The sequence below is a fragment of the Lepisosteus platostomus genome, chromosome 22, assembly GCF_059453375.1.
Source record: "Lepisosteus platostomus isolate fLepPlt1 chromosome 22, fLepPlt1.hap1, whole genome shotgun sequence".
NCBI lineage: Eukaryota > Metazoa > Chordata > Actinopteri > Semionotiformes > Lepisosteidae > Lepisosteus > Lepisosteus platostomus.
This window is the reverse complement of record NC_142632.1, coordinates 7,678,648-7,690,355: the sequence shown is the minus strand read 5'-3', so window position 1 is coordinate 7,690,355 and position 11,708 is coordinate 7,678,648. Positions and strand designations below refer to the sequence as shown.

At 39.1% G+C, this 11,708-nt stretch overlaps 1 pseudogene across 1 annotated transcript; it reads right to left on the bottom strand.

Annotated features, from left to right (window-relative positions):
- Positions 1–489: 489 nt before the first annotated feature.
- On the bottom strand, positions 490–2,572 carry LOC148643333 (Ig lambda chain C region pseudogene; annotated as a pseudogene). The gene is made up of 2 exons (XR_015929053.1): positions 2,461–2,572; positions 490–1,087 (listed from the first exon to the last, which is right to left on the bottom strand). The product of XR_015929053.1 is annotated as an Ig lambda chain C region pseudogene (transcript).
- Between the last annotated feature and the right edge of the window lie 9,136 nt (positions 2,573–11,708).

The window sequence follows — 11,708 nt, the reverse complement described above, 5'->3', positions numbered from 1 at the left end:
TTTATTTCAATTCATTTTGTGCAATATAGTTACATTTCCAAAAATTACCTAAAATGTTTGATCTTATTTTTATCTTGAATACATTTTCTTTTATGAAATGCTCAATCATATTCTTCAATAGTGGATATACTGAATCAATGTTTTGTTTGTATAGGTTACATTCACTTGCATATGTGGAAACATTTATAATAAAACTAATCGGTATTTATCTGCATATGTGGGCTGCGACATGATTAAATGTTTTAGTTTGGCCCCCCTTAAAATGAGTTTGACACCCCTGCTGTAACACAATAAAATGTGAAAAAGTTCAAGGGGCATGAGTACTTTTGCAAGGCACTGTATCTTATCAGTATGTCTTAGGACTTTTGGGAGAGACTGGAGATAATTATTCTCATCAAGAAAAATGTAATTAAACTAGTCTACCTGCATGTAACTATGCAACGAAAAGATTTATAGTATGTATTAATAATAATCATCGGGACACTGATGTTAATGATGAAAAAATTCTTTATTTCTGTTGTTTGTTCATTAGCAACACTAAATACAGGAACAATACACATCCAAACAAAGATAAAACAGAAATCTGATCAAATCTTACCTATTTCTAACAAGAGCATGCTGGAGAATTGGCTGGCCCAAGGTATTGGGAAACACCGGCAACAAGCAACAGCACTGAATCAAAACAGGGAGGAAATTAAAACGAAAACTGCACTAAGCCGTGAATCGGCACTAGAATGGTAGCTGGCGCACCCTTCCAGCCTGGTTTGTTACAGGCACTCCGATTTCTTCAAGACCTTCATGACAGTAGCCTGGGAGCTGTGGGTGGCTTCGCAGGTCACGGTTGTCGCCGTGTCCCATTCAGACAGGGGCAGTGTCAGAGTGCTGCTCCAGCTGTACTTGCCATCACTGTCTAGAACCCCGGGGATTCTGGTGACGCCGGAACCCTGGGAGCCACCATTCACCTTCCATTGCAGGGTCCAGTCGGCTGGGAAGCCCTTGTTGGCCAGGCACAGCAGCGTGGCGGTCTTCTTGGACGACAGCTCCGTGTTCGAAGGGGGGAGGACTGTTAGTGTGGGCTGAGCATTGCCTGGAAAAAAAGGCACAAAGAATCACATCAGAAAGAGAAACAACCAAGCAACTAAATGTAACTAATGGCTTCCTCTCATTTGTAATTTCATTTGTGTTGTGATACAAAATCCTGCAAAGAAGATTAATTAAATTAAATAAATTACAGCATCATTCAATCTTTCAACAGCTGTACTTTACTGTAGGTCTAATATCCTCACTGGCTCTCCATGACTGTCTATTACAGTTGCAGCACCATGCAATAGCTGAGACAATCCACTGTCTACATACTATGAGAGGAAGCTCACAGAACACAGGGAAACAGACAAGAATGGACTGAGCACCGTTTAGCTATGAGGAAACAGCACTACCCTTCAGTCTTAACCCTCTTATTAGAGTCTTCACCCTTTTATTTTGGAAAATTAAAAAACAATTTCAAAGAAAACTATACCTCTATTTTATCTTGGAATAAAAACTTTTCAATCGGTGATTTTATTTTCACGTTTTTAGTTCATGTTATCAGTGCAATATGCACAGCACAGCACACTAGGAGTTTATTTGCCATGCGTACATGTGCAATGGGATTCTTGTTCGCGCCATTCTCTCAGGTGTTAATACACTAATAAAATACTGGCGGCTGTGGAGACTTTGGTACGGAAACTTTTATCTGTAGTGAAAGATCGAAAAATCAAGAAACGAAGTAGCTTACTAAGTTTCTCTCACATTCTGATAAACTCTTCAAAGCGTTTTCTCTACATACCCTGTTTCTTCCTATATTTCCTACTTGTTAATGTTTCTGTGCGTTATAATTTATATTCCTTATAATAAGAAAAGATACAGGGAAAATAGTATTCATATATATGAGCATCATGAACACTTAATGTCTCTAAAATGAATGGTGTAACATTTTATTGCAATATTTGTATTGCAAATAAATTTTAAGTTCCTTTTGTTTAAAACTTAATTAAGTTTAAAATTAAAAAACACGCCAAGCAGAATAATGCGAGCCGAGGAGAACAGATCGTGTAAAAGTGTCTCTCAGCCCTCATATCGTCTCCAAATACTTTAATGTTATTTCGGATCAGGAGAATTCTGAACAAGATGAAAGACACGAAGAGCCCGACTGAGCTATCCTAGAGAAAGCAGGCAGCAGACTCCGCACCTCGATCTCACAGAGAAGGTACAGTATCTGAGTCTCACGGCGTACATGAAGAAGTCTCTTCAACCCCAGCTGCACGAAAAGCCCTAAACCAGATTGGTGCTTAGTCCTGTAATTTGAGCTAGTCGCCTAAGACGTACCTGTGGATGCATCGTTTCTGGAAAAAAAAAATCTAAAAGTGTTCATTTGTAAAGCAGACAAATCGTACATTGAGGCAAACACAGAAAGCTACTTACTTCCAACGCTCACTCTGGTGCCGCCACCGAAAGTGTACCACAATGACTGAATCTCATTGCTTGCCTGTACAAAAACCTCCGCCACGTAGAACAAGAATGTTTTCTGCTCTGATCAAATACATCTGTGTCACGACCACCAGGCAGTCAGGACCAACTCGTAAGCGAGCTAATCAGCCCCAGCAGCGGGTGATTATTAACAAACGCCGCCCGCCGCACGAGTTAAACCACCTGCTCACACTCACCGTGCGGTGCGCAGTGCTATTTATACCATCTTCACCTGCTTCCCACTGCTCGGTATTGAGTCTACTCCTTGAGAGCTCTACCTGGCGGTTTTTCCTCGTATCTCGTTTATTCTGGTTTTTGGATTCCCCTTCTTACTTTTCGACTTTGCACCTCGCCTCTCGCCTCGGACTGTTTGCTACCGGAGATCTTCCCGGATTACGATTTGCCTTTCGCCTTTTGACCACGACCTTGCCTCTCGTTTTGGTTTGTTCGCCTGCCTCATCTATTACCCGTGCCTGCGTCTGCACAGGATCCTTGTATCTTCCCACCAGGGATTCCTAACAATCTGTTCTGTAAAACCACGCAGTATATTCAGTGTATTTGTTGTGAATACTGTCATTTAATTTCTAAAGGTATATCAGGAACATCATTATAAACTGCACCTTCTACTGAGATTATATCTTATTTTGTAATTACTGTATAATAATATATAAAGAATAATAGAAAACTGGATCAAAACTATATACATATACATTATGTTTTAGTTTTATGGGATTCTCTAGTTTCTAGATGGCACTAACAACACAACAATACACATGAAATACAGTAATTATAAGCAGGAACCAAACTAAAGGACAAACCTGTTGTGTGGATAAAAATAATTTAGAGAGAGAGGAGAAGCTAGGCTGTACTTACTGACCGCTGCCCAAAGTCCACCACTGTGACTGACTCACACAACAACCCCTCACCTGCCTGACCCACTCTGCCTATGCCACTCCACCTGCTGGGAGCTGCTCTCTCAGATACCTTTTAAGAATTGGACTCTTATTCATAATCATTCTTTTCTTCTTTACTTTTAAGGGACTAGAAACTGAAATAATGATAACATTTGGACATAAGAGTGATCATAAAATATAGTTAGTAACTATAGCAACAGTAATACTTTAGATATTATTATTTTATTATTATTATTATTATTATTATTATTATTCACTAATAAGAATTAACTGATACAAATATTTAATCTATCATCAATGTGTAATGCACAGTATAAGGCTTTTACTAGCACTGAACAAACTGTTTCAACAATTTATTGTCCAAACCCATGTGAGCAACCTTAGAGAGAGATCCCTTTATTGGCCATATACAATTTCTTATATTAGGAATTTGTCAACCTTACTGTAGGTCTTCGTATATTTGATTGAGTTTATATTTCCTGCTAACAGAAACACAATTGATGCAACCTTTGTCTACATATTTCTGTGTTCATTTAAACAAAACAGGTTTTACAAACATCATGTGCCAATGTGTATTTCTCAAATAAAAGCTTAAAAGGTATTGCACACAAAGCAGCAGTGCAGCTGTAATCACAAAACAACAGCAGAATGCTTTTAAAACAGTTGCTAAAGAAAAAAAACTATACACTCATATTCACCACCTCACCCTGTCCTTCCTGACAGCCCTGAACCAAAACACTGTTCAATTCCCCTTACATTGTCTCAAAGACATTTACACTGCACTGGTGGTTTTTACATTTCTATAACTAACAGGGTGTTACTCAAGTGCCTTTCAGCCATGCAGTAGTTTAAACTGTTGACACAGGAGATTTGATCGTGTGCTATGGGCAAACTGCCCTTTGTATCTGCCTATATGGTGGAGCACACCATTCAGTATGTTCTGTCACTCTTAAGAGTGCTCTGTAAGAAAAAGCACGAACCACTAGTTCTTACTTCTAATTAAAACTTCAGCAATGATAAGGTTACAATACTACTTACCTTGGAAGTCATGTGTAATTCCATAAGAAAGTCTCCTGACTAGGGACAGCACTGTGGCACAGTGTCAAGCATTGCTGCCTTATAGTACAGGGGCCATGGGTTCAATTCCAGCCCTATGCACAATATCCAAGTGGAGTTTGTATGATTTCCCTGTGTCCACTGGTTGCTCCCACAGTCTAAAGACATACTGGTAGATTAATTGGCTTCTGGCAACATGTGTCTGTGTGTGCCATGTGATGGATTGGCCTCCTGTCCTTGCACTTGACAGGACAGACTCTGGCTCCCCTCTGACCCTTAACTGCATGAAGAGGTTAGAAGATGGAGGTCTTGGTCTAAAGGATTCCTTTTGGCGCATGTAGCTCCCTTGGTACCTGTTGGCTACAGTAAGTGATTGCAAGAATCCTGTCCAGATATTTATTGAAAGAATCCAGGGTATCAGCTTCAGCATCATAGCAGGGTGATTTGTTCCAGGCTCCTACAACCCTTTGTTAAAAAAGTAAATCCTCTTCTGTTTTAAATGTGTTTCCTTTTACTTTCCACCCTTGTCCTCTGGTTTACTTTTCATTATTGTTTCTAAAGAAGTTCCTTGGAGACAATTATTCCAGTCACTCCAGATCCCATCTTTATATAGTCCAACACCTATCTCACATGCCTCACTGGCCATATTCAGGCTATAGCTGGGTTGCTGAGTAGAACTGTATTGTGGCTGCTTGTTTGCAATATCCTATTATATAGGAGGAGTCACAATGACATCACATACTGGAGAGTTTACATCTCCTAGAGTAAAAGCCTGGCCTTTTTTTCTGATGCTACATTGCTCAGGCACCTGTGCTCCAAGTGCATTTACTCAATTGCTGTGGAATATTGTTTAACTATTTAGATCCATTGAATAATTGTTGCAGGGAAGCATATTTATGATCTGATTTTTTTCTCCTAAATTCTAGCTACTGATTCCATGTCCCCTGTTTCGCTTTGCTGTACTGTATAATTCAGAAGTGAATTATTAATCTTCCACTAGATGCAAATCATATTCCATGCTAAAAATAAGATATAAAGATTGAGAGTTCATTATTACACTGGTTTAATCTTGTAAAGAAATATAAGGTGTATGAGGAGCTGAGAGGCATCTTAATGTAAAGTAAAAATAATCCTGTAGTCAGGAACGAAAACTGACCAAACCTGTGGTTTCTTTGTTTACCAGGTCAAGCGAGAAAAAAAAAACGAAAACAACAAATATTCATTTATATCGCTTACACACAAACTACTGGTTTCAAATGATTTATGACGATTACAAGACACAATCAGGCCATTTACAATTTTAAGCAACCTTCAATTGTCACTTCAAAGATGAACTTACCTTATTGCAAACTGAGACACTGAAGTTTTGTCAGATAATGCTGGATTCTTTACAAAACATTCCATCCACAGGACACTCCACTGTCTAAAATAAATTCCAAATCATGAAGTCAGCTTCTCTAAACTTATGTGAGTGTGAATTTTCGGTATTGGGATCAATAATAACAAAGCAGAGATCAAAGCTTGATGAGAAAGATGAGGTGAGAGTATGTCTGTCAAAGATTGTCCCCAGGACTGATGATCTGTGCAAGACTCACCAGGCACAGGTGTCCCATAAATTGCTCAAGCTCCATCAGGAGGGACTGGAACCATTTGTAAACAGCAATTTTTAATTCATTCTACAGATGCTCAATTGGATTGAGGTATGGGCTTTGACTGGGCCACTCCAGGACATTAACCTTTTTGTTTTTAAACCACTCCAGTGTGGCTTTTGATGTATTCATCTTCCAAGTCCCAGTGCTCTTGCAGATAGCAGCACATTTTCCTCCAGGATTTTTCTGTACTTAGCTCCATCCATTTTTCCTTCTATTTTAATTAGTTTTCCAGTCCCTACTGCAGGGTAGCATCCCCAAAGCATGATGCTGCCATTAATCATGTGAATTGGAGAAGAGAGTTGGTTACTTCAGAGGTAATATAGGTGTGTCAATACTTATTCATTCAATTATTTTCTGTTTTTTATTTTTAATTTAATAAAATGCCTGGATTTTATTTTCAGGTTGACATTATAGAGTACTTTGTGTGGATGAGAGGCACACATTCTCAGTTAACATACATCATGGTTCCATGCTGTAACACTATAAAATGTGGAAAAAGCCCAAGGGGGGTGAATACTTTTGCAAGGCACAGTACAGTAGGTACCTAAGAATTGTAAGCAACCAGTTTTCTGTTTTTATCCCACTACCTGTTCTCTTAGTCAATTTTCTTTTCTGTACATGGCTACCCATGGTTGAGAGATAGAAAACTACCATTTGAACCTCAGATTAACCTGAGGTGCAGTTACTACTAAACCAGAATTACCAGTTCATCTGTTTTTTCTTCTCTTATGCTAGCAATTTCTTTCAGGTTTTCTTTTTCCTTAAATGGCCTGAATGTCATTTGTTTATCTTGATATATTTTTCTGTAGATTTTTGTAAATTATAATTTTCTTATTTTTTTAAGACACACACCTCTGTAGCAAAAAAGACCATTTGAAACTTAGAACTCAGAACTGCTAGATCCAGCCTGAGGGGAGCACCAAACCCCATGAATGCTCATATTTGAGCTACAGTGCACATTTAAAAAGGTTAGAAGGCATAACTTCCTGCAAGGCAAATAAATACAGTTTACATTGAAAAGTGGTACAAAGAAATTGTCTTACACAACATGTTGCATTATGGGCATGTAGCAGAATGTATGGCTGGAGACAGGGTCGAGTTTACAGAGGGAGGGGTCACCCCATTCAATGAAATTCTCATGAGGAAATCAATTAAGTGGTTGTACCTGGAATCAGCCGCTCTGTACTGTATATGAGCAGTGCCTGAGCAGACTAGTTGTATTTTTAAGACTCTTGTGGTTACTAAGAACAGTGAGCACTATAAATCTGAGGAAGATAAATGATTTAGTGAGAGTCTATTGCTTCTATACAGCATTAGACTATACAGGTTATGACTGGATAACTCTGGTAGTAGCCTTGGTTGCTTTCCATGTTAGGATGCAGGTAAGAAGGTGGTTAACATTTTTACTTGGTCAAATGGAATTTATCAAGTGCTACAGAGAGAAAGGCTTTGGTTTTGGGGTTTTATGTGCCTCTGCTATGGTATTATCTGAAGAGGGGATCTTTCATGGAGTACTATGTTCTAAGTTGACCTACTGTAAGTAGTAATAGCATTTGCAATAGATTAGAAACTCTACAGGAGCACACTTAGAAGGTCAATTGCCACAAACTTTCAGATTTAGCAAGCAGCTACTGTACTACTGTGTACTACTGTACGTTGTAGACTAGTTAAAGTACTATCTGGAGATCATCTCCAGGTTTGAGCTCAATGGCAACAAAAATGTGCAAAACAAATTTGCAGACTAGCTTGTGCTTAGTACTGTGCTAAGGAATCATCATTGTTACTTACTGCAGGGGGCTCTGAATGAGAGATAAATCATGATATTGTTAGTTACTGTAGCTAGACGTTCAAATGAGTTTCATGGCCAGATGGTACATTTAAATTAATCTGATGAGTAAGTTAATATGTAGGCCATGTTAATATAGAATTACTTTGTCTTCAGTTTGTAGATAACTGAACCTCCCTGAGGGACAAGATGGCTCTGTGAGGGGGGAGCACAAGTGCACAGGGGGCTAAATTAATTCATTTCAGCTATTAGAATGTTATGGTAACTAACTTAATCCTCTAAAATAAGTCTGCAAGTTTCATGTTTCAACTAAAAATATTCACCATCAAGGACCTGGAGGATTTGGAGCAATATATCGATGTGCGAAGTCTGTTATAATACTCAAAGGAAACAATAGAAACACAGAAAGGTTGAAGAGCTGAGAAATGCTTGTGCAATTCCTCCACTGATACAAAAGAATTATCTTCTGACAATAGAGGTTAGCCCTTGATGCTAGAATGTCATTTATCAAAGTTCTCCATAAAGAAATCCAAAGCCTGAGATTGCCTGGTATTTAGCCAGATACAAATTGTATCATTGTGTAAGAAAAATCAAGAACACCATTAAAACTGTCATGATGCAAATGCATGTTCTAATGAAAGGAATGAGAGAAATTACATACTATAAAGCTGTACAGTATGTGTGACAATCTTATCTTTTCAGGACTACTTGAGAGCACACCAGATCCAGAAAAGAGTTTTAGTAAGTTTTAGTATAAATGCAGTTCTTAAATTTAAAAATATACCAGATGAGAGTATGTACTGTAGCTACTAATGTGATTCTCAATTGCAATTAATCATGAGACAAACTACAGCAGCTGTGGGTCAAAATTTGAACATGTACTGTATAGTTAATGGACTACTAAGAAAGAAGATAAGGTCACTTTATCACCTTATACAATTTCTTTTATTAGGAATTTTTCTTTTTGCATACCCCAGCTTGCTCTCCATGAGACACACTGGTGGGGAGAGAGAAGTTTGGGGTCAGAGCACAGGGTCAGCCATTTATATGGCACCCCTGGAGCAAATGGGGTTAAGGGCCTTGCTCAGGGGCCCACCGGAGTAGGATTCCTCTGCCAGGCCGCAGGAGTTGAACTGGCAACCTTCTCGCCACAGTGCCACTACTTTGCCCCTATTTGGTACACAGACCAAATATAGAACCAGTATGTTGAACTATGACAAAGGCATGTACTGCATATTTCTTACAACAGAGTTAGTAAATCGTTAGAAAAAGCACCAGTTCTATTTTTTAAATAGAAATAACATTAATACAAGGTGCTGGTACATCTACAGTACAAGTTGTGTATTTGCAGTGATATTATTTTTACTAAATTTGGGAACATACTGTGATCCAGTGTTGAGCTTCGTATGTTACTTAAACCATGTAAGAAGGTGGTTTAGGTTTGTCCCCTACTTCAGTAACCTCTATAGAGCAACAACTGTTACTTGGGGTTTGTTGCAATTAGAAACTGTTTAGTACAGTGCTGCAGAATTCATTGCACTAGTTTTAGCACGGAGCTGCTTGCTAACCACAGATTGAACTTTAGTTAGTGTGCTGCTTTCACTTTGTTGCAATTGACCTACAGATTGCAGTACTATTTGGAAAAAAAATAAACGTATTTTGAAAATATTTTCCATGTTTTTAAATTGGAACATGATAAAACATACACCTATACATTTTCTAACGTTAGCAAGGGTCTATCCTGACAAGCAACAGGCGAAAGGATTGTGTACATCATGGATGGGTCACTAGTCCTTCACAAGATACTCGCAACAGGGCCAGTATTCCCAGAATGATCTGCTGTGATATGATTGGTTCATCATTCATCAAGGACTATGAGGAGAAGAGTTAACAACGTCAACTTAAAATACATTGAATATAATGTGTTAGTGTCTACTTTGCAGGTTTTATCAGTCTCGTAGAATTACATCACATTCATATTCTTGGATAAAAGTAAGTATGCATTCACTACCATGAACAAAATGTTTGGAATAATAGCTCACCTCTCAAGAATTACAATGTTAATGTTTCAGAAGAATATCCTGGTCAGAATTCTGTACGTTACTGACTCGGCCTGGTGTCTTGGAAACTTGCAGTCATATTGTTTGAAAAGTCAGATTGTCAGCTCAGTTGGAGGGAGAGAAGGTACTATCCACAGAATGAGTATTTAATCCCACAAATAATTTTACATGTAATTTTGAAAGGAACACATTTCAAGTCATTGAGGTTGTGCACGCTGGAGGCCAAAACATCACTTTGTATTTTTTATTACTTACAGCTTCTTCCACCTTATGGTCTGTGTCCTCAGTCTGTTCATTTTCTTTTTGGGAAGAAGTAAAATCCTGTGCCACAGACAATGGCAGAACAAGGTTATTCATTAAATACAGTAGAATTAACATGTGCGACAGTGGAACACACCTCCCACTGCACTTCCTACTCAGTGGCACGTGGGAATGTGCAGCTTCCACACCTGACGCTAATCAGCACTGCGATTTAAGATCCCCACACTCCCGCAGACGTAGAACCAATTGTGTTCCCCCTCACCGGCGACACAAACTAATTTCTCCGCTTAGAGAAAGATTTCTCTCCTTTATCAGAGAACCGATACCTCTGCAGACAACTACACACCAGCACACCGCACCGAAGATAACACGCGCTCTGCAGGTGCTCAGGCAGCCTTCTTACTCTACCGACACTATCACACATGGAAGAAGCTGAAAGGTTTTGGGAGCTGGGTAGCTCACGCTGTAGAGGAGTTTAAGATGCGTAGCTGCAGCTTCTACAAACCAAACATAAGAATCTTGTTTACCAAATAAACAGCTGTTTACAGGTCTTTTCCCGCCAGATGTACCCGTGGCTTATGTATTCAAAATCTAAAAGTCGATGATTTCACTGCCATAGTCTCAGTTGGAAAAATCACATTTGGGCCATCGACATGTCTTCACGTATTCATAGAAACAAGACTCTCTTACAGTTTCTGATGAAAGCCGGCCCCCGTCAGCAGAAATCTATTCTCTGTGGGGCCTCTGATGACCTTGTTCAGACAATCATGGGAATCAATGGAACACTTTGAAAGGGAACATACCTCTATCTTCTTGGCGGGAAATCAATGTGCCTGGGACCTTGCTTGCAGTTGCTTGCTAATGTTTTAAGGCTACATCTGCAAGTGTTCTGATTAGGGTATGATATTGGTGACAATTTTAATTTTCCTGTTCACACAAATGCACAGAAGATACTGGTATTAAAACCACCACCCCTCACCTGGGCAAACGGGGAAACACAATTGCAGAACTGTTGCTCTGTTATGCTCTTTTACCTTATTGTAAATTAGTGGGTACATTTTACAGTCAGATTCTGTTTGATAAACTGCTTCCACTGTATTTTGTCGCAGCAAATCAGTGACTCGTGGGAAAGAAAGGGAATCTCACTGAGACATCTGCTCTCCGTCCAGGCAGCGGACAGAGCAAGTGTCCACCACAAGCGTCCCCCACAGATTTCGCTGACCAAGCTCATGAGTTAAGCGAGCTTCTCTACTGGAACTGGAACTTAAATAAGCTCTCAATTAAAACTCAGATCAAAGATCAAGCACAGATCAAACAGCAAGATATCACACACTGGGACTGATCTGTGATCAGTCCGCTGGCTGTGCTGAGAAAAAACTGTTGAACAACAGTTCACATGCTCATAAATGATATTAATTTAGGAACATAAACATATCATGTAAACTGTATATGGCTGGTATTGGTATTTTAAAGA